General features: G+C 40.6%; 2 pseudogenes; one reads left to right on the top strand and one right to left on the bottom strand.

The window, feature by feature from the left end:
* The first annotated feature begins 3092 nt into the window (after positions 1–3092).
* LOC103078831 (ferritin light chain pseudogene) lies at positions 3093–3635 on the top strand (annotated as a pseudogene).
* Positions 3636–16360: 12725 nt separating this feature from the next.
* Positions 16361–19494, bottom strand: LOC103078546 (UDP-N-acetylglucosamine--peptide N-acetylglucosaminyltransferase 110 kDa subunit pseudogene; annotated as a pseudogene).
* Positions 19495–24076: the final 4582 nt, after the last annotated feature.

The following is a 24076-nucleotide window of genomic DNA, read 5'->3' as shown; positions in this document are numbered from 1 at the left end:
GAGAGATTGGGATGAAAACAGTATTTCAGAAATATTAACAGCTGAGAGTTTTCTAAAACTAAAAGGAATATATGGAGCCATAAATTCAATAAACACTAAAAAATGCAAGAAATACAAAGAAAACCACACCTAAGATCACCACAGTACAATTCATGAATAGCAAAGAAAAACATGACATTGTAAAAGCAGCCCAACGAAAAAGAGATAGATTACTTTCAAAGGAACAATAGGATTAAGATTACAGCTTACTTTTCAGCTAAACTGACTGGATTCTAGAAAATAATGGAATAACATTTTTAAGTGCTAAAGAAAAGAACTGCCCATTGGGAATTCTAGAGGCAGAGAAAATGTTGTTTGGAAGGAAAGATGAAATAAGGAAATTTGCAGACAAAATTTAGAAAATATTTTCTCGTCAGAACTGATTGAATTAAATTATAAAGGGAGACCTGCAGGCAGAAGGAAGATTATCACAGATGAAAATAAGGACTTTATAAAGAATTATGTATAACAGAAAGGATAAATAAGTGGATAAACCTAAATAAAATCTAACAACACAAAAGGGTAATAATAAAATATATCAAAAATTAGAATTGCATTAAAACAAATGGAAGAGGAAAGAGTAGTAAAAGAAATTTAAGATCTCAGCATTGCTTGAGAAGCAGTAAAAGACCTAATAAGTCATGGTACATGTGTAACTGCTACTTATGTGAAAATAACAAGCTAGTACAAGGGAAAATGGAATTTGAAGAAATCTCAGAGGAAGAAAGAAGAGCAAAAGGAACATAACAAGGTGGGACAAATAGTAAGCAAGGAGTAAAGGGTCTATAAGAAAATACATTAACTGTAAATACTCAAATTAAAGGACAAGGATTATTGAAACAAACAAAAAACCTAATCTATGCCACCTACAAGAGACAAGAGTCAGACTGAAAATTAAAGGATTCAAAAATTATGTCATAACAATAAATAAAATTGAAGATTTTTTTAATGTTCACATAGATTTGAAAGCAAAAAGTGTCACTGGCGATAAGGCAGGATAATAAAACCCACTGTTACTTTACAAGGAATACATTATAAATCTAAACTTCAATGCAAGATATGAAGGGAAATTCCAAAAATCTAAGTAGAAATAGAAAAATCTAAATTACCTAGATCAGTAACATAGAACCACAACAATAAATCAGCATATTATAGAAGACCTGAATACCATCATTAAAAACTTTGGCCTAGGGCTTCCCTGGTGGCGCAGTGGTTGAGAGTCCGCCTGCCGATGCAGGGGGCACGGGTTCGTGCCCCAGTCCAGGAAGATCCCACATGCCGCGGAGCGGCTGGGCCCGTGAGCCATGGCCGCTGAGCCTGCGTGTCCGGAGCCTGTGCTCCGCAATGGGAGAGGCCACAATAGTGAGAGGCCCGTGTACCGCTAAAAAAAAAAAACAAAACTTTGGCCTAAATTTACATAAAACCCTACACCAACAATGATGGAATATATATATTACACAGAAATTTTTAGGTTCACATGGCACATTTATAAAATTGACTATATTCTGGTTATAAAACAAGACTCCGAATAAGCAAGAAATTTAAAACTACATAACCAATATTTTACTAAATAGTTGGATATTAAAAACATACTTCCGATCATTATGTAGGTCAAAGATAAAGTCGCAATGGGAATTAGAATTTTATTAATGGAATGATAATGAAAATATGCCATAACAAAACCTGTGGGTTGCAAATAAAGCTGTGGTCACAGACAAGTTTATGTATTCAAACTATACTCTCTAAATATAAAAGGGAAAGGAATAAAGCAACTAGAAGAGAACGTATCACCCTGAGGTAGGCAACTCCTGAACTGTACCTGGTGGGGAAGGCAGGGCAGAACTTCAGGAGGCCAGCTGAGAGAACGGTGAACAACTTGTCAGGAGCAGTCTCCAAGAAAGAGAATTTAATGTACAAAGGGATGACTAGAATATATTTAAGAGCTAGCACCCTGACCCCTCTTTAGGATGACTTACGTTGCTGGGGAAAAAATAAGAAGTGCTCGATGTGCTTTGGCCAGCTGACAACGCAGATATTTTCAAACTCTAAGGTGAATAAAAATCATCTGGAGGGCCTGTTATAACAGAGATCACTGAGCCCCACCAGAGTTGCTGATTCCATAGGGCTGGGACAGGGCCCTAAAACTTGAATATCTGACACATCCTCAGGGGACGCTGGTAAAGCTGGTCAGGTTGTTACCGAATGCAGGTTCGTGTGTCTGAAGCACAGTGAGGCCAAACAAACCTAAAGGTTGGAGTCTGGAGCAGAGAAAGGTTTACTGCAGGATCGAGCAAGGAGAGGGGTGGCCCATGTTCCAAAACACTCTGAAATCTCCAAAGGATTTCAGCAAAGCATTTTTAAAGACCAGGTGAGGGAGGGATGTCCCAGGGAATGTGATAAGCTTGTGCACAATCCTCTTATTGGTTGATGTTGAAGCCACAGGGCAGGTAACATTATCCATCCTTAGGTGCCAGAAGGTCTGGGGGCTACGTGCTCATGATCATCAAGGAGTTAATTTCTTCCACTGGGTGGTGGTTTTTTAGCATATTAAAACTCAAGAAATATGCCTGAGATACTATTATCTGAGTACTTCAGAGAGGAACTACAGCAGAGGATGTGGGGGATGGGTCTGTCATAGGAAGGCCCCATAGGGTACTGCTTGGTTACAAGGAGACCACAGTTTGAGAACCGCTGCTCTAGTGGCTTGGAATGTTAAGAAAGTAATGGAAGAATCCCTTCCCAGGTCTAGATTCTAGTATCGCCAGCTATTTTGGTGGGGGGAAGTGTAAGTTTTGTCCTTGCTTGCACTTCTTGTTCATTTATATCAAAGCCTATTTGAGGCAGTGTGCTCAGCAGTCCTGCAGTTCTGTCTTTTGCTTCAACAGTGTTTGGAATGGACAGACCCAGGGACGCTCCTTGCTCCAGCCCCCGACCACCCTCCAACCTTTCTTCCCGTCACAACCTTTGGAATCAGCCACTCAGCTATCCTCAGCCTCCAGGACAGGCCAACACCGTTTTTTGAGCTTAGTTCCCTATCACTGATCAACCACGAGTTCCCAGGTTCGTCAGAATTATTCCATCAAGGTGGAGGCCACCGTCCACTGCCTGTTCAACATGCATCTGGGGACACTTACCTCTCTCTGAGCTTCTATTTCGACAGCAACAATGGGACTCTGGACAGTGTGGGCCACATTTTTCGCCAACTGGCTGAGGAGAAGTGTGAGGGCGCTCAGCGTCTCTTGAAAATGCAAAACCAGTGCTGTGGCTGTGACCTCTTCCAGGATGCGCGGAAGCCTTCTCAAGATGAGTGGGGTAAAACCCAGGACGCTGTGGAAGCCGCCATTCTTAGGGAGGAGAACCTGAACAAGGCACTATCGGATCTGTGCGCCCTGGGTTCTGCCCACGCAGACTCCCACCTCTGTGACTTCCTGGAGAGCCACTTCCTGGAGGAGCAGGTGAACCTCATCAAGAAGATGGGCGACCACCTGACCAACCTCCGCAGGCTGGCTAGTCCACAGGCTGTGCTGGGCGAGTATCTCTTTGAAAGGCTCACCCTCGAGCCCAAACAGGAGTCTCTGAAGTCCAGCGGCCTCTGAGGAGCCCCTCTGGCGTCAGAGCTTCTGCCTGAAGCCCCGCTCTGCAGCCACTAGGCAGTTTTGTAACTGCCCTGGAGCCCTCTCCCAAGCCTTGGACCAAATGGAAACAATAACGCTTTTTGCAGAAGAAAAACAAAAAGCCTATTTGAAACACAAACAGAATAAAGAGAAAAAAAGAAAAATATATATGTGTGTGTGTGTGTATATATATATATATATATATATATATATATATATTCATGTTCTTTTAACATATGAATTGCCCCAATTTACCTGTGTGAAATAAGTTTTTTCCCATTATTGGGCTGGTTCTCAAGCTTTGCTGCTTGTTTGAATTACCTAAAGAGCTTTTAAGAAAAACATTGGTGTCTGGGTCCCAGCCCCAGAGATTTTGATTCAGTAGGTCTAGGGAGGAGCCTGGGCACGGGGAGGTCTCAGAGTTCCCCAGGTGATTGTAATGTGCAGCAACTTTGTGAACCACCTCTTGGCTTCAATCCAGCTAGTGATCAGATATTAAATCTAAGACACATGGGCTAGTGCGTGAGCTCTGTTGCTAGGTGTATTCCATTTTCTTCCTCCTGGAAGATTCGTGCCAGGGAAAATGATTGATAGTTGTGTTACTTCTCTGAAATGGATTGAAATTTCCAATTAGCGTGAACAGGGGAGGGTGAATAGGTGAATGCAATAAGGTGTATCATTTACGTATTGCCCTATGCGTATGGCTAGAAGCTTTTGCAACTGAGGTCTACCCTACTTTTCATGCTAATGGTAATGCTTGTCCTCCTAATGCAGCTGTAAACTTTATAAACCCATAGGTAGACAGCATCACAAAATATTTACCCCTCCCCACTGGCCCACTCTTAAGCTTCACTCCCCTTCCCCAGTACACAAATGTACATCAATGCGCTTGAGACCAATATCAACATATTGACCTTCAATTCTTCTACTTTGCAGCTTCCCTCTTATCAGGAGATGTCAGCATTTAGTGCAAGGACAAATGCTTGCCTCTTGGTGAGTAACGTAGACAATGCCTCCAAGAGACAAATAGCCCTTAGGGAGGGGGAAAAAGTCTTTCAAAAAGGTTGATGCCCAGAGGAAGCATTTCCAGTCATCTCAGCTTAGAGGTCAAATATCCAAAATAAAAAAAGTTAAAAAAAAGAAGAAAGCAAGGAAGAAAAGAAGGAAACAATTTTCTTATCTCATAGTAATAAGGCAGTTTTCCATAAAAAAAAATGAATTAAGCCTTAAGTTCTCTTTCCTAATCAAAACGTGCTTTTCCGTCTTTAGACTATTCCTCTTATATCCTGTATTATTCATGACGTTTAATTCTTGAAATAGTACGTGGCTGAAAACAGGAGCTAACCTATTGTCCACTATTAGTTAAACCTTCTTTTTCTAGGACCCGTCTACAATATACAATTTGGGGTTTGCCAACATAATTATTTTCTCTGAAATAAGTTACAGCATTTTGCCTTTTCACTATATATAGTTATACAAAATATTGTTAACACAACATAGTTAATATAGTCAATATAGCAAATACAACTATAACACACATGATATGATGCCACTTTGGTGATTTTCTTCATCCATGTAATTCTGAAATTTGACAGTTATAGTTTTCATATTCTAATGAGCTGAGTATTACCTTTGCAAGGATAGAAAAATAAAATAAATTCATAATATTCTTGTGTAGTTTGCCCCTGGGGTGGATTACCATAATGGGGGGATACTTGAGCCTTTCCCCAAGTCATTAAAAAACCTCCAGCGAGCAGCCCCTTGTCCTCTCCAGGGAGTGGGGGGAAAGGATCTTTAATCATAATAATCCTGGGGGGAGAAATCTCGGAAATAAGACATCTGCTTCTGTGCCTTGTTGTTTTGCAGAATAGCAACGATTGCTTTAGCAGCTTCTATTGCCCTGTGTGTACAATAAGTAAATGTACATAAAATTGAATGAACGCATAAAAGAAGGATAAACCCACCCAGCTTAACAAATCCACTCTCTCACCTGCTGTGCCCTGAAACATGAAAGAAAGAATCACGGGATCATAAGGATTAATAAAAGAACAGTCTCTCTTAACAATATTGACAGGAGGTATAAGGATAATTTGTCTGATGCGGGACCAACAGCTTAACTGCTTAATTCTTTTTTTTAAGGGCAATTCATTCATTTATTGTTTAAAGATTGCAAGACAACCTTTGAATTTCTGTAGCACAATTTAAATGTTTTACTTTTTTGATAAAGCCGAGTATAATAGAAAAAACAATTAGTTTCCAGTAATATCTATATCTCTATTCAGAATTAAGTCTTCCACAGACATGTAAGCTGGAAACAAAAGCCTGTTACAATAAGCAAAGCTTCAACAGAGCTGCTGCTTTTCGGGCCAGGGAAAGGTTCATCCCTATAGGAGGATGATGTGCTATGTAAAATGGCTGCAAGGTCACAGCCTGGAGGGCGCTGGAAGTCTATTTTCCTATTCCATATTAAGTAGTTTGGTGAACTTCAAACGTCCGTCCATCTGCAACCAAGCTGGCAAACTTTAACTGATATTTCAAGCAGGTAAAAAATAAATTAAAAGAAATCCTTACACTGATGTTCCTTGATTTACACTGTTAAATGGTTCATTAACATGTAATCTGGCTAAGAATTACATTTGAGACTCCTTGCTCAGATTTTGGTTAACAGTACAAATCTTTCAGAAATTTAAGTTCTTATTAATCAATAATTTGTCAGCTAGGATACATTCAGGCATCAGCTGCAACTACAGAATAGGTGCACTGCCTCCGCGCTTTGGAAAGACATAATCTAGAAGACTACTAGCAGACAAAATAACTGTTACTAGACAGCATATGTGCAGTACAGCAAGACAAAAACATATTCATGTGTGCCGCGGACCAGCCGGAGAAAGAGGATTTCACCGCCCAGGGTCAGAAGGGAAGGGGTGAGGAACTGAAGTAGCACCCACGAATGGGGACAGAAGGACAAAGACAACTGATGGTTACAAGGCAAATTTTATTTTGCTACAGTGGCAGATGATATAGACTAGAAAAAGGAAGGTTGCCAGATGGTGGTTTACATTATCTACAGACTGTCTCGGCCCAAGGTTAACTTCCCTGGGAGAAAACCCATAAACCCAGAATCATCAAAAATAACGTGCATGTGCAGGGGGGAGACAGCTTTGCTTGTCTCATTTTACATTCTTTCTGATTTCTGGGCCCTGGTGATCTATCTCCCATGGAATGGAACAAGGAGGGGAACAAGTAGGGACAGTCCCTTCGAGCAGTGGCGGCATGCCTGGCATGTCTGTAGCCTGCTCTCAAGGCTGACTGCTTCCCACAGGTCCCCCTTTTTTTTTTTTTTTTTTTTTTCTTGCGTTATGCGGGCCTCTCACTGTTGTGTCCTCTCCCATTTGCGGAGCACAAGGCTCCGGACGCGCAGGCTCAGCGGCCATGGCTCACGGGCCCAGCCGCTCCGCGGCATGTGGGATCTTCCCGAAACGGGGCACGAACCCGCGTCTCCTGCATCGGCAGGCGGACTCTCAAGCACTGCGCCACCAGGGAAGCCCCCCCTTTTTTATTTTTTAACTTTTGCTGCAAAATAATTCCATGTAGTGTAGTGCCGAGAGTAGTATACTGTTACATGAGGATACAAAACAGACATGAGAAGATTATTATCAATAATAGGCAAATTATAGCCAGGGTAATAAATCCTGACAACCTTCCAGTAATCCAAGACTGAGGGTTTAACAACTTTAAATGATCCAGTAAAGTTTGAATTACATCTTCTGGCGAAATAAAATCAAGATGGGCATTTTGTATATCCTGAACTTCAGCATTTAATTTCTTAAGATCAAGACTAATATTATTATCTGACCAAACACTCAGCAGAGGCATTTTTACTTTTTCCCACTCCCAAATACAGTCATTGTACTTTTAAGGAGTAACACAAATCCATGTATACATTGCATGACAAGCTAAACGCATCTCCAATCCCCAAAACTGCGTTTTTAAATTCATCTAACTTGTTACTAATCTGTAAATCTATGTGGCTTTGTAAAGATAAAGCAAGACTGGTATTTTGAGATAACTGATTAGCAAAGTGAGCATGATTAATACTCTGTGAAAGAGCAAGACCGGCAGTAGCCGCGGTAGCAGACAGAGCAGCCAAGGCAAGTAAACTTACGATTAGCCACCCAAGAAAGCATCTCCTCTGCAAGGCTTTAGAGAGTTCCACCCATGCCTGTACTCCAGTATCTTCATACCAAGCTTCTCTCAGCTGTACAGGCACCATAACATATATGGGTTGCTTTAGCATAAGCACAGATTGCGTTCCTGCAGAAGGGAACATACAACTGCTAAAAATACAATTAACACAGCTAATATTATATCCTCCTTTGGAAGAATTACCAATGCTAATAGAACCAAACAAACGTGTATATGGAGGAGCAGCACAAGTTATAACAGGTGTATTGGAATAAGTTAGAGCTAGTTTCCATATATCCCAGTTCTTTTGAAATGTGATAAACCTATCTATGATGGGAATAGAAGAGATAAGAATTGACCCCTCGGTATAATCTATAGTACACCATATTTGGTTATTATTCCAAGATGCATTGCAATGTTCAAAAGTGGATCCAGGAAAGTTAACGGTCACAAAAGGAGGAAATTGATTTTTTGATTTTCTGTTAAGAATAGTAACCTTATGTCCAGCTATAAGTATCCCTTGTCCTCCAAGTAAACACTTCATACAGAAATAATTTCCTGATTCTTCACCTGTAACCTTGGCTATAGTAATAGTGGAATCCCTACATGGTGAGGCGTATGGGATTCGACCTCTAATATTAATAGGTTGCCCATTTTTATACCAAATGATGGTATCCTTAAGATCCTCTCGTCGGCTGGTAGCCGGGCATGTAAGAGTAATGTTGGTTCCTGTAAAACGAAGGACGCCTGGAGAGCCTGACACACTAATTGATCGATCTGTTCCCTCATAAACATCTGTATGCTCATAACTAATAGCCTTTACACATCCAGTTTCCAGATTCAGTGGGCTAAGATAGACAGGATAGGTACTAAACCAGTGAGTATAATTTACAGACATATTGATTTGTTTTATATTCCCAATAAGAGGCCCATAAACAGTTATCATTGTGACATACAGGAAACTCTGCTTCAGACCAAGATATGGGTTGTAACAGTGGAGGATCCAGTACATAGGCCCAGTAAGTTGCTGCATTAACAGAGGGAACACATGAAATCGTTGCCAACATAGCCAAAAATAAAGTTACAGGTGTAACAGGATTATTCTGTTGTTTCACTAACTCTTGAGCTCGTGAAACCAATTGTTTAATTTGTCCCCAAGTTGGAACATCACTCCTTTGAGTCATCCTGGCAAGTGGTCTCCTCTTCTTCTTTTTCTGAATCAACACTGTCAAATTTTCGGGAGAGATGCAGAGCTTCTTCATCTTCTGAACTAGTTGTGAGCTGTGGCGAACCATCTATTTGCTTGACTAAGCGCTCAGGAAGCCAGCAAGGTCCAGGCGCTGATCTGGGAAAGATGCACAAGTGACCACATCCCCAAGTCAACACAGGATCAGGACCACGCCAAGTGCTGGTTAACGGATCTTTCCAGAGGACCTCCGGAGATTGAGAGGCCAATCTTGGCTCAGCCACCAACTTTTCCCCTGAAGAGCAGCCAAATTTGTCAACAGTGAGAAAACTTAAAAAACAGAGCATGATTTATAAGGTTATGTGGTGTTGTTCTATACAATTCCCCCCTTTTTATTTTTTCAATAGTTAGCTTTAAAGATCTATTTGCACGTTCTATAATACCTTTTCCTTGAGGGTTATATGGAATGCCTGTAATATGGGTAATTTGTAATGAATTACAAAGTGTTGCAAATGCAGCACTAGTGTAAGCGGGCCCATTATCTGTTTTAATAATTTTGGGAAGGTTCATGAAAGCAAAACAGTGTAATAAATTAGTGATAACATGTTTCGTAGCTTCTCCAGTCTGTGCTGTAGCACAGAGGAAACCAGAATAAGTATGGATAGTGACATGAACAAACTGTAATTTCCCAAAAGACGGGATATGAGTAACATCCATTTGCCATAAATGACTAGGTAATAATCCACGAGGATTAACAGCATAATGTGGAACAGGAAGGTGAGGTTAGCATTGTGGGCATTGCTTAACAATTTGTCGGGCGGCTTCACGAGTAAGGGAAAGTTGTGTGTGTAATGTAGCCGCCGACTGATGGTGTAAAGCGTGCAACTGCTGTGCTGCTTGTGAAGCAGTTTGATCATAACTTACCATAATATGAGGGTGTTCAGGACATGGACCATGAGTATCAACAGTATGAAGATAATGAATGCAGTACATTAGCCATTCTTGACAGCATGACGAACGGAAAGGAGGAGTACGGTAAATCGGGACATGTCCTCCTTTAGGGAAAAGAGATTGAAGAGGAGGAGTAACTTCAACTCTGTTCTTGGGAGGAAAATGTACAGGATAAAGATCACGTTTAGATCGAGTTAAAACATCTGCAGTCACATTAAGTTTAGTCAATGGACCAGGCAAGTTAGAATGAGCACGGATATGCAGAGCTGCAACAGGACCATCATGGGAATGAATAAGCTGTTGAAAGCAAACGAAAAGAGGATGATAATTCAGGGTCATTAGTATGTCCCATGGTCGCAGTCTCCAAAAGAAATAATAAGCTAATAAGATATTTACTATCAGAAAACAAATTAAAAGATATAGAAGGCAAATGTTTAAAAGCCATAATGACAGTAAGCAGTTCAACACGTTGAGCTGAAGTCAAGGAAGTTTCTTTAATGAGTTTTGTTCCGTCGTCAAAGATTACAGTAGCCACTCCTGGAGAAGAACCGTCTGTAAAAACCAAAGGTACATGAGGAATAGGCTGTTGCCTAATTATAGAAGGAAAGATATGAGTTAAGTTCGCTGAATTGGATCAATTTATCAGCAGGGTAATGGCATTCCAAGGTACCTGAAAATCCTGCAAGAGCAAGACCCCATTCATTACTATGTTGAAAAAGCCAATTTTGTTAACTAACTGAATAAGGGATAATAATTTGAGAAGGTTCTATACTTATAAGTTGTAAGCATCTAGTTCTACCTTGCATTATTACATTACTATAAGTTCATAATAAGGGTTAATAAATTTAGAGGGTGTAGTTTTCATATGAATCTATTCAATAATTCCAAGAGTTTGCCATAAGATGGCAGTAGGCACATGAGGAGTTGGACAAATTATTAAGAAAATTGGAAGGTGAGTATGAATTCTAGTTAATTGCGTAGAACTGATAGATCTATTGACTATTTATAAAGCTTGAAATCCTTCTGGAGTCATAGAGCGTGAAGAAGAAGGATCTGAGTCACCTTTAAAAATATCAAGCAAAGGCTGTAATTGAGCAGTAGTAAGTTTTAAGGAAGGCCTTAGCCAATTAATATCTCCAAGTAAATTTTGAAAATCATTTAATGTTTTAAAATTATCAACTCGAATTTGCAGTTTTTGAGGCCTAATAGTAGTGTTATCAATATATTTCCCCAAATATAAAAATGGAGATTGTTTTTGAATTTTTTTTGAGGCAATGACCAAGCCAAATGATTGTAAGGACTGTTGTAAAAATTGAAAAGCAGTCTCTAATAAAGAAATATTATCACTGGCTAAAAGTATATCATCCGTATAATGTATGAGATATAACGATGGAAAGCTTTTTCTCACAGGAGTCAAGGCCTGAGCCACATATTTTTGGCATAATGTAGGACTATTTGCCATGCCCTGAGGCAATACTTTCCATTGAAATCTCCTCATGGGTTCCTTAAAATTTAAGGAAGGCAAGCTAAAAGCAAAATATTTTCTATCTTCAGGAAACAAAGGAATAGTGAAAAAACAATCTTTTAAATCTATAACTAAAAGATGATAATTGTGTGGTATGGCTGTTGGAGAGGGTAGGCCTGGTTGAAGAGCTCCCATTGTTAGCATAGTTTTATTAACAGCTCTTAGATCCTGTGACAACCTATATTTTCCAGATTTTTTCTTGATAATCAAAATAGGAGTATTCCAAGGACTACTGGAAATTTCTAAATGCCCTAATTGTTCCAGTACTAATTGTTCTGCAGCTTCTAATTTCTCCTTTGTGAGGGGCCATTGGTCCACGCATACAGGGTCATCAGTCAGCCAAGTAATTGGATCAGCAGTGAGTGGAGGAGAATCCAAGGCCCCTAAGAAAAACCCAAACCTTGCCTATCATTTTTTATTTTCACATCAATAGGATAGACAGTTCCTTGTTGATTTGTTGCCAGCCCATTTGTGGGAAGAAATCCTTGATCCAACAACATATTAGAGACTTGGGAATTTGGACTATAAAGCAATACTCCCATTTCTTTTAATATATCTCGGCCCCAGAGGTTTAAAGGGAGCCCAGGCAAAACATAAGGCTGGAAGTATCCTCAATGGCCCTCACTATCTTGCCATAATAATAACTGACTACTTAGCATAGGAGAAGAACTTTGTCCTATTCCTTGAAGTTCTGTAATAGTAGGACTAATGGGCCAATGTTTAGGCCAGTGTACCTGCGTCATAACAGAGACATCAGCTCCAGTTTCTAAAAAAACCTGAAAAAACCTTTCCATTAATGGTTCATTTCATTTCTGGACGTTCTTTCGCTATCTTCTGAATCCAGTAGGCAGCAGTAGATGATCCAAAAGCCTTTGTTCCTCTCTTTTGATGTTGTAAAATTTGTCCATGAGGTACAAAGGGCAAAAGTAGCAATTGTGCAATTTTATCACCAGGAGAAATAGTTATTATGTTTTTAATAGTTTGTGCCATGACTTTTATTTCTCCTTCATAGTCAGAATCTATGACTCCTGGCATAATAGTTAAACCTTTCATGGTGACACTACTTCTTCCCAATAATAGTCCCATCAAACGCTTGGGTAAAGGTCCATAGATGCCCATAGAGAGGGCCTGAGGACCCATTTCAGGAGTTAATACATATCTGGCAGAGGTACTGAGTTCCAGTCCTGCGCTTGCTGGTGTTGTTCTGGAGAGCGAGGATAGTGTATGTTTTTGTTTTTGGTTAATGTCTGATTGATAACTTGAGGAGGATACACAGACATTGCCCTTATTATTTGTTGGGGCCGGGGAAGGCCCCGGGAGGAGTTTCCCGACAGCAGTGTCCCATCCTTGTGGGCCAATGAGCAACAATCTTGTGCCCAGTGTTTTCCCCTATTGCATTTAGGGCATAAACCAGGGATTTTCTGACCATCTGGAGGTTTTTGAGTAGGGAAGGAAAAACTAGGGTTAAAATTAAAAGATCTACATTCTCTAGCAAAATGACCTGCCTTTCCGCATTTAAAACAAGTCTTTGTTTTCTTTTGATTGTTTTTAAACCCTACTTTAGTTAATGCTGCAGCCATAGCGGTGGCCTGTATATAAGCAGGCCCAATGTCTGCACAAAGGCGAATATAATCCTCCAATGTTCCCCCTTTTCTCCAAGGTCGAATCGCAGCCTGACATGCATTATTAGCATTCTCAAAAGCAAGGTGCTTAACTACAATTGTACCAGTGAGTCCATCCACAATGAGTCTCCCCACCGCCTGTGACAATCTATCTACAAAATCAGCATATGGTTCATCAGGTCCCTGTCTAATTTTTGAAAGATCCTCAGTTTTGTGTGTAGAAGGTAATTTCCTCCAGGCTTGTAAGGCCAAATGATTTATTTGAGGATAAGCAACAAAGGGATAAGTTAATTGATATTGTAAAGAAATATATTGTCCTTCCCCAATCAGCATAGTATAATCAACTGGAATATTATAGGCAGCATTCTTTTCTGCTTGTTCAGCAGCCCATTCATAAAAATCAAACTTCCATATTAAATAATCTCCACCATTTAAACAAGCTTGTACAATAGACTTCCAATCAGCGAGGAGAAGAGCTTCTCCTGCAATAACTTCTCCTGTCAACCACAGCAGTAGTAAAAGGAGCAGTGGGTCCATATTGAGCACAGGCAGATTTTAAATCTTTCAAAGGGAGAGGCTGATGCTCCCTAATAGCTTGTTGAGCATTATTAGGATCAGGTCTTTCTATGACGGGACAACAGAAAATAGGATCTTCTCCTCGTTTTATTGCTCCTTGTACAGAGCGCTGCAAGGGACTGAGCATTTTTACAGATGTAGATTTTTGAGGAAGATAGTCCTTATTAGTCTGCAGCTTTTTCACTGACCTATCTATCATAGCCATTAGAAAATCATCCTCAGGATATTTCTCTCTTTTATGTTTAAAAGCCTCATCTGTTAAGTCAAAATGTTCCTCTTCATCTAAAATATTTAAATTAATTAGCTCTTTCTGTTTAGGAAGTGGCGACACAGTAGCTGATAATACAGTCTTTTCTTCTGTCAGAGGCTTATGTTTTACTGACTTTACATTCAAATCAACACTGTCATGAGAAGAATCTAAACATATTTTTATCAGAGTCCACAAACTGTATGTAAAAACAGGAGTATGAGTAGGCACTTGAGACTCATAATAATTTCTTAAATCTTCTCCAACTTTCTGCCAGATTTCTATGTCAACAGAGCTGCCATCAGGAAACCCGGGAGATACATCATGGATATGCTGTAAAACTTCAGTCAACTGTGAGGTAGAAAATTTATTACCCTGAGATTTAAGCATTAAAAGTAAAATCTGAGCAAATAATTCACACTTCTTTGAGCCCTTTTGCCCCATCTTATTTTAATTCTGACTATTGCCTTATGCCTCTATTAGTTTCACTTTTACTGGTGGCCACACATATTTTGCATAAGCGTTCTCTTACCTGCACTTTCTTTTTCTTTTAATTGCCTTCACGCTTCAGGTCCCTGTTCGAGTGCCACTTGCCGTGGACCAGCCGGAGAAAGAGGATTTCACCGCCCAGGGTCAGAAGGGAAGGGGTAAGGAACTGAAGTAGCACCGAAGAATGGGGTCAGAAGGACAAAGACAACTGATGGTTGCAAGGCAAATTTTATTATGCTACAGTTGCAGATGATATAGACTAGAAAAAGGAAGGTTGCCAGATGGTGGTTTACATTATCTACGGACTGTCTCGGCCCAAGGTTAACTTCCCTGGGAGAAAAACCATAAACCCAGAATCATCAAAAATAACGTGCATGTGCAGGGGGGAGACAGCTTTGCTTGTCTCGTTTTACATTCTTTCTGATTTCTGGGCCCTGGTGATCTATCTCCCATGGAATGGAACAAGGAGGGGAACAAGTAGGGACAGTCCCTTCGAGCAGCGGCGGCATGCCTGGCATGTCCATAGCCTGCTCTCAGCTGACTGCTTCCCACACATATGTTGCCTTGTTTGAGCCTCAAGCCCTCGATCCTTTGTTGAAATACAATAATTTCATTCCTATGGTTTTCAATACCAAAATCTCAACCTCCAGGAGGGCTAAAGTCTCATTTGTACTCCAACCAAGTAGCACTGCAGTTCGCTACTACTGAGGCTGAATTCATAAAGACTTCAAGACCACGTCCAGAAGACAAGTTATTATATATAATACCCTAGAAGGTCTGAAACATAATTATCATATACATAGCCGGTCCTTCAGAGCTTTTTACCTATAACTGTTTTTTGATGAAAGTTATTTAATGTACTGGAGATAACTGTGACTTACTGATCAAATATTTGAATACTTAAACTTACCTGGGATTTCATTTCTGCTGAAAGGAAAAGGAAGACCAGGACTTAATTTAAAACAAAACAAACTTTAGAAATGAAAGTAAAAATCTTATCACACACTATCACTTTTGGAAGCAGCATAGAGGGGCAGTCAATGGTAAAACACTGGTGAAATAGGTCAAAACTCTGGGCCAAAAATCCATTATTATTATCATCAGTGACAGTACCACAACTGTGCCCTTCATAATTAATAATCACTCCTAAGAATCTTCATTTGGCACCAGATGATGTGTTTAAGAGAAACGCTCTGGGAGGTTTTGAATCAGACTTGGTTTTTTGTTAGCCAAGTTGCAGGAGAATTTTTAAAGTGGGGGGAAGAGAAGAAGGAAACGGACCAGAAAAAGAATTTAAGCCATCATCTATAAACCAACAAAGCACTGATAGTTCCAAACATTATGTCAGACACTAAAATGACTGATATAGGCGCAAGTGGCTTATAAAAACTATAAAAGACTACACCAGCAAAGTTCCCATTTATCTGTAGAGTTCAGAAACTAAAACAGGGAATATTTTAGCTTAAAACCTTATCTCAAGAGAATCATATACACTTGACATGAATAAAAATACCTGAAACCAAACATTTTTAAAAGCTCCAATGCCCAAAATATAAAGAAAAATATTAATTCAGAAGACTCAATCAATCCATGATAATCACAAAACGGCTGGGCAATCTCTATCTCCCTTCCACACTAACCATCCCTCCCATGGGAGACCAAGGGGGATCAGACCTTCCAGACTTATGCAACACCTGGCTGCTGCAAAATTCTATGGAGACTCCTTGCGGAACAGCAGTTTCCCATCTCTTGTGTCTCTCCCTATCATGATCATGCAGGAAGCAAGTCTGGCTGTGCTATTTCTTATCATTGTCTTTCACCCATCTGCAAGATGATATTGTACAGATAAGGAAAAAGTAGTTCCCTTTCCCCCAGAAGGTTGACGCGCAGGTACAGGGGTAATTCTCCTGTGCACACAGTCATTATTTAGGCCGACTCAGTGACTTCAGCAGGCTTAATCATGTGATCAGGTTTGTTGCCAGCTGCATAATGCTCCCACATCTGTAGACAGAGCTGCTCTAGTTCCATTGTGTATTGTTTGGTGTTGAACAGAGGGCTCGATGTTCTCTGCTTCCAGACTTTGCCACGAATTTGCTTCAGGTATTCTAGATCAGTTCCCAGTTTCACAGCTATGTTTTCATATTCTTGTCTATTTTTAGCAATAAGCTAAACAAGTGAGCTGGGAAGCTGCAACTCGAGAAGCAAGAGTCTCTCCTGGCATAGTCACCATAGGTGTCCCTGCCCAGAGGACATCCATCCCTCTGGTGAGTCCATTACAGAGTGGAGTGTCCAAGCAGACATCAGCCAGCTGGCCTCTCCAAACATGTTCCTCTTTAGGAGCAACAGGTGAAAAAATGTAACGGTTCTGGGGAAGGCCCATACTTTGTCCGTACTGTTGGATAGTAGGTTCTCCTAACCACTGGAAAGCGTAACAGCCACAGTACACTACTGGGAACACGCTTCAGAATATTTGCCCACATCTGCAAAGTAGATGGGTCAATTCTATATAACTGATTAAAGTTACAGTACACAATGGCATCTTCCGGTAACCCGTACTGAGAACGTGTGGTTACAATAATGGTACGGGGAACCTCCTCTCCAGTGGCAGCCTTAATGTTGATCTGGGTAGTTGCCAGTCCATTGCTAATACTGACTGCATTAATTGTTATCTGAATTTGTCCTCTGTTAATCATTTCAGTAACTGCTTCTGCAATAGTATTCATAGGAATGACAGGCATATTAAGAGCTGTATTACTGCCGTCTGCATTGTCTCCTCCATCAGGACATTTCATCTTGACAATTTTCACATCTGGTAGACTATCAAGAAATGCTTTGAGGTCGATGCCAGTCAGCACAATACAATCGTCATAAATGTGCCCATTGGACTTAAAGTCGATGACTGCTTTCTTCTTCAGGTGAGGGAACATATTAGCATGATCACCAATAAAGAAAGTATGGGGCATATAAAAGCCAGTTTCTCAGAATACTGCTCAGCAACTTCAGCAGGTGAAGTTTCCTGATCAGTGATGATATAATCCATGAAAAGCACGCCACTAGTCCCAGGGTACCCCAGCCACATTGCCTGAATAGGAGCTGGCCTGAGAGCAAAGAGTTCATTTCGAGCACCCCTGGTATAACCATTCATATTTACAAGGATGTGTATACCATCTTGATGGATGCGATCAGCTGCTTTCCCATTGCATGGAATCTGAGAAAGATCAATGAAATGATTGGCTTCTGCCATCAACTTCGCTCGGAAGTTTGTGCCATCATCCGGGCTCAGGGCATAACAGAATACCTCAAATTTATCAGGATTGTGCATGCCTGGAATGGACTGCATAAGATGAGAAGTAGGATGATTCCCAAAGTCAAAACTCACGTATCCTACACGCAGTCGACCATCACTGAGCTTCAAGTCTTTTGGATGTTCATACGGTGCTTTATGAAGGACATTTATCTCATCCAAGCAGAGGTTCCCATGCCGCTCAGCAATAGCCTTCCTGAAGCCATGAGAAAGAGGATATATAGCATACTATGATGAGGCTGCACAGAAGGCAACCTATTCTCCAGCTGGTCAGCCACAATGCTGACCAACTTCTTCGTTTGCTCATCATAGTCTGTCCAATCACAGACAATCTGCAGGCAATGAGCCAAATCACAATAAGCGTCAGGAAAATCAGGTTCAAGCTTCAGAGCAGTGCGATAAGAAGCAATTGCTTCTGGAATATTCCCCGAATCCTTGTGAATGGAAGCCAGACTGCTGTGGGCATCCGCAAATGCAGGGTTAATCTGAATGGCACGAGTATAACACTGCAAGGCTCCCTGAACATCCTGCATCTCCTTTAGAGTGTTTCCCATATTACAGTAGGCATCAGCAAAGGTAGGACTGATTCGAATAGCCTCCTTATAATGCATCAGAGCTTCCTGCAGTTTTCCCTGCTGCTGCAATACACTTGCTAAATTTGAATGGGCAACAGCAAACTCTGGGAAGACTTCTAATGCTTTATGATACAAGCGAACTGCCTCTTCAATGTTTTCCTGTTCTCATTTGATATTGGCTACGTTATTCAGAGAGTCTGCATGGGTGGGACACAGCCGGAGAGCTGTATTATAACAATCTTCTGCTTCGGCAACACTGCCCTTCTCTTTGAGAGCGTTGGCTAGGTTGCAGTAAGCATCAGGGAAATGTGGTTGCAATTCAATAGCTCGCCTGTAGGTGTCTACTGCCAGATCTATCAGGCCTTGCTCATAGTATACACAAGCCAGGTTGCCATGTACCACTGCATGATTTGGACTCAATCTTAGGGCACAAAGGTAAGCTGCCACAGCTCTGTCAAAAATCCGTGCCTCTTTCAAGACATTTCCTAAATTGATATATAAGCATCCAGAAAATTGGGGTCAAGGGTGACAGCCTTTTCAAAGTGATGAACTGCAAGCCAAATCTCCCTTTGTGCATTGAAAACACAGCCAAGATTACTCCAAGCTACTGCAAAGTTCGGTTGCGTCTCCATTGTTTTCAAGTAACATGCCTTGGCTCCTTTCAAGCGACCCAGGTCTTTGAGCAGGTTCCCCAGGTCACTGCAAACACAGTACAAATCAGGATTGTACCGAAGAGCAGAGACATAAGCTTGTACTGCCCCTTCCATGTCGCCTGCTGCTACCAAAGCGGCTGCCAGGTTAATATAACCATCGATGAAATCTGGTTTGAGACACAATGCAGGCCGGTAATGCTCAAATGCTTCCTGTAACTGCCCTCTTTCCTTGTACACATTCCCCAAATTCAAATAGGCTTCTGCCAGAAGAGGGTTCTGTTTAATTGCCAGAGTACTGAAGTGGGCAGATCTGTCCAGCCTTCGACACGGGAAGTGTATAGATGAAAGTAATAAAGGTACGCCAGTATTGCCTGGCTCTTGTCTCCAGAGCTGCATGCAGTGTCTCTCAGCTGCCTCAAAATCTCCTGCCTTATATTCTCGATGTGCCAACTCAGCTAACCCTTGGCAGGAAAGCATACGTTTCATTGGTTCTGTGCTGTCGGCCACGTTGCCCACGGAAGACGCCATCTGGAGCTTCTGGAGAGAGTGAGAAAAGGGGATAATTGAGTCCCGCTGCCGCCACTACTGGCAAGAATGTTTCTAGAGGTAGCAAATACGAGGACAGCAGCCATACCACTGCTTTGGCAGGCTTAAGCGGTGGCAACAGTTACAGGCACCGAACCTTAGGAACTCTGGTTGGCCATCTACCTCTCACGCTCTTGAAATCTTAATTCTTAACCCTGCCCTCTTCCACCGTTTCTCTCCTAATCAGGGAATAAAAATTACCTATACATTTGCCTTAGAAGAAATCAAAAGTCAGTAGTCCAAACACTTTTTAAAATTTTGTTTTCTGTCCAGTTGGAAAGGAAATACATGATTGACTTTACTTCATCATTCATATAGTCAATGTGGAAAACATTAGGGCCGTGAATTTCAATACAGTAAGATCAAAAAATTGTAAATTGGCCTTCCCAATCCACTAATAAGTAACCGATGTTGTATGTAATGCTAAAATCTTAGAGACTGAGTTTGATATTTTAAAAGTTCTGAAAGGATTAGCTAATTTCTCCTCATCATATTTCTCATGCCTCAAACCTGAGTATTACTTTTACAAAAGTAAATTTATTTATTTTTATTTATTTATTTTTATTTTGGCTGCATTGGGTCTTCAATGCTGTGTGCAGACTTTCTCTAGTTGCAGCGAGCGGGGGCTACTCTTTGTTGCGGTGCCCGGGCTTCTCATCACAGCAGCCTCTATTGTTGTTCCACAACTCTATGGGTTCCTTTTTAGGTCCTATGAAGAACCCTAGAAATTAGTTCATGAAATTATAGGTTTTTGCAAAATTGTCAAAAGTGAGATATTTTAACTTCCATCAGGTAAGACCAGCATCTCTTTCTTTGCCAATTTTTCTTCTATCATGTTCCGCTATGTTGGATCATATTGGAATGGCCACAGGCTTTTTTGAAATCTGGCTAAGGAGATTTTTTTTTTCTGTGGTACACGGGCCTCTCACTGTTGTGGCCTCTCCCCTTGTGGAGCACAGGCTCTGGACGCACAGGCTCAGTGGCCATGGCTCACAGCCCTAGCCCCTCCGCGGCGTGTGGGATCTTCCCGGACCGGGGCACGAACCCGTGTCCCCTGCATCGGCAGGTGGACTCTCAACCACTGAGCCACCAGGGAAGCCCTAAGGAGATGTTTTAAGTGAGGCTATTATGTGATTTTCAGACACCTCCATATGTAATGGACTATATACTATCCCATTACAGGAATAACTTCCAGTACTCATACTGACTACTCTACTGACTTAACTAGCACAAGACACAGAAGCATAAGGACAAAAACCACCTTACAATATAGCCATGTCTTGCACTTGTCTTGCAATCCACAGCTCTCAAAGCATGTGCGTTTGAAGAAGAAAAAAACAACTGAAAAGTATAAAACCAGAAGCTATTCTGTGGAAAATTATTTCAATCATCAGGCATGTGAAAGATAAGTCAAAGATTCAGTTCTCATCAATGCTTAGTGAAACCGGAAATTTTCTTCTGTCAAGAATATACTCCAGGGGCTTCCCTAATGGTGCAGCGGTTAAGAAGCCACCTGCCAATGCAGGGGACAAGGGTTCGAGCCCTGGTCCGGGAAGATCCCACATGCCGTGGAGCAACTAAGCTGGTGTGCCACAACTCCGGAACCTGCGCTCTAGAACCCGTGAGCCACAACTACTGAACCTTCAAGCCACAACTACTGAAGCCTGCATGCCTAGCGCCTGTGTTATGCAACAAGAGAAGCCACTGCAATGAGAAGCCTGCGCACCGCAACAAAGAGTAGCCCCCACTCGCTGCAACTAGAGAAAGCCTGCGCACAGCAATGAAGACCCAACACTGCCAAAAATAAATAAATAAATAAATAAACAAATAAATAAAAGAATATACTCCATCAACAACGTGTGTAATGGAATGGTGTGAATGAGTATTTTATCAGAATTCCTGTAATGCACAAACCTATAGCAGTACTGAAATCAGTAATGCACTTATAATAGTAAATATTTATGAGGAAGTAATTCATAGAGGTTTTCTCAAAGCTAACGATGAAAATTAATGTGACATTATCAAAAATAAATTGTGAAGCTGAAATAAACTTTTCTAAACTATTAATAACTAAAGGCAAATTCTAATCAACTATGTTACAAGAAATCTATGTCTATAAACTACGAAGTTTATTTCTTAAAATTTTATTTCTAAAATACATAAACTGTCGTATGAGGAGGCAGTTAAAGAATATATAGCTAAAAGAGTGGGGAAAAAGTTTTATAGAGACACATCTGGCAGTAGTTAATTTTTAAATGTCATTTTTCTAGATATTTTGACACCTATAGTATTGATATTTGAAAGCATTAAAAAAATTGTAATTTGAAGATTTGCTACTTCCAGGTAGAATAAAATAATTTGAAGCAAAACAACGTTTCCACTGAGAAAAACAAAAAATGCCAAATAAAATAGCCAGCATCAATCAAAATGTATCTTTATCAGGAAAAGTCTTTATCAAGAAAAGACTTTAAAATCATCAGAATTAATATTATAGTTTATTTATTTGTTTATTATATTTATATATAGATATTTCTATATTTATATAAAGAACTTAAAGATAAAGCCCTAGTTAAGGCAGTGACAATAGCAGTAGCAGTGGGAGTGAAAAGAAATGGTTATATTCAAGCATATTTTGTCAGTAAAAGTCCAAGATCAAATGTCTGACTGCATACATGGGATGGATAGACGGAGTGGGAAAAATCAAAGTTAACTATAGAGGTTCTAGTGAAGATGGGGTTGCCATCACCCAACCCAAGGGGTTGCGATCATCCCCAAGGTCTAGGAGACTCAAAGGGAAGGTCATGGTCAGAGGAAAAGTTAATTGGTGGGAAAATAAGACTCCCAGTCTCTCCATATCCTTATACCAGTTTTTTTTAACGTCTTTATTGGAATATAATTGCTTTACAATGGTGTGTTAGTTTCTGCTTTATAACAAAGTAAATCAGTTATACATATACATATGTCCCCATATCTCTTCCCTCTTGAATCTCCCGCCCTCCCACCCTCCCTATCCCACCCCTTTATGTGGTCACAAAGCACCGAGCAGATCTCCCTGTGCTAGGCCACTGCTTCCCACTAGCTATCTATTCCTTATACCAGTTTTGTTTTTCTGCTCATATACGTAGCAGCATTTCATTCAAGGGGAAAGTCATTGATCTGACTGGTCAAATTAAACAACATAGTTCAAGGCACATTTACAGTGGTTAGTTCCTCCACAATTTAGACAGTCACATTCACAATTTCCCTCTTCCTACACCGTGGAACACATTGGCCATTCCTGCAAAGTTTCCACTCCACAGAGTGGACCAGAGATGATGTTAGCCCAGAACTGAGAGCTTGGCATGAGATGGTGTCAGCCCCACCTAGAGCTCTGGCATAAGTTATAACCCAACCCAGCTCTACAGAGAGCTCTGCATGGAATCTTGGGAGTAAACTCAGCCATAATAAGGTGATTCTGTTTTTCATTTGCTTTTCCTCCTTGCTTAACTTTCCCTGGACACTCTGACAAACAAACTTTCAGGCATTCCTGGGCCACTCACTAACTTTATTCCATTTAATGTCATCCAGATTCCCAAGAAAATTGCTAACAATAAGGAGGGAAATTTGGAACGTGGTGAGTTTTAGATGCCTGAAATATACAGGTAATTGAATCCAGTTAAGTAGCAAACCATCTGGATCTCAAATATGCCAGTAGAATAGCAGACTAAGCTCAATTTAATATACTCTTACTGGAGACACATGTAAATTCTGGGTCAATTTTGGAAAAGTTAAAAGCACATAGCTGAGATTAAAAGAAAGAAAGGAACACCTGCGTGTTTCAGAAAGTAACAGGGAAATTAAATCTGAGAGAAATAAGAGCGGACTGATGTCTGTGGGTTCCGTTCCTTAGTGTAGGCCTTATGTAAATAGGGGCTGGAGCTAGAAATCTAACATTACCTTGAGGCCAGGAATTTAGACTCAGGATGGAACAATATTGAGAAGTTGGTACAGATATCCTACAGAAATTTCATGAGGAACTGCTTAGTCCATTAAGAGGGCCAAGGGAGGCGGTGAGGAAGATTGATATCTCTTGAAAACCTTCAGATACAGAAAACATCAACACCTCTGAAAAGCAGGCCTGTCCTTCCCAGAGTTGTGATGGCCAGGTTGTCACTAACCTGTAAGGCCCTGTATGAATCTGAAACTGCAAGGAAGATTAATTCAAAGGAAAACAGATGCAGGATGGGTGTGGCAATAAATCCTAGGACCCTACCAGAAACAAAATTAAAACCACTCTAAAGGGAAATTTTAACAAACCAGAGCAGATAGTATCCTAACCAGAAGAGAATAATAATTCTGAGGAAGTTACTTTAGTTATTTAAATAATATCCAATGCATTTCCATGGCCAGGCCCTTTTGAAGAATTCTAAAACATATACAAACAATTCATTTACATCTTATATATCCCACCATCCAGAGCAAAATTCACATAAGTACTGTACTGGTGGAAATTGGGCAGAACTATGGAGAAAATAAAAAGGTGTTT

This window comes from Lipotes vexillifer, unplaced genomic scaffold (genome assembly GCF_000442215.2).
Source record: "Lipotes vexillifer unplaced genomic scaffold, Lipotes_vexillifer_v1.1 scaffold1297, whole genome shotgun sequence".
Taxonomy (NCBI): domain Eukaryota; kingdom Metazoa; phylum Chordata; class Mammalia; order Artiodactyla; family Lipotidae; genus Lipotes; species Lipotes vexillifer.
The sequence above is the reverse complement of the archived record's forward strand: the minus strand, read 5'-3'. Positions and strand labels throughout refer to the sequence as shown.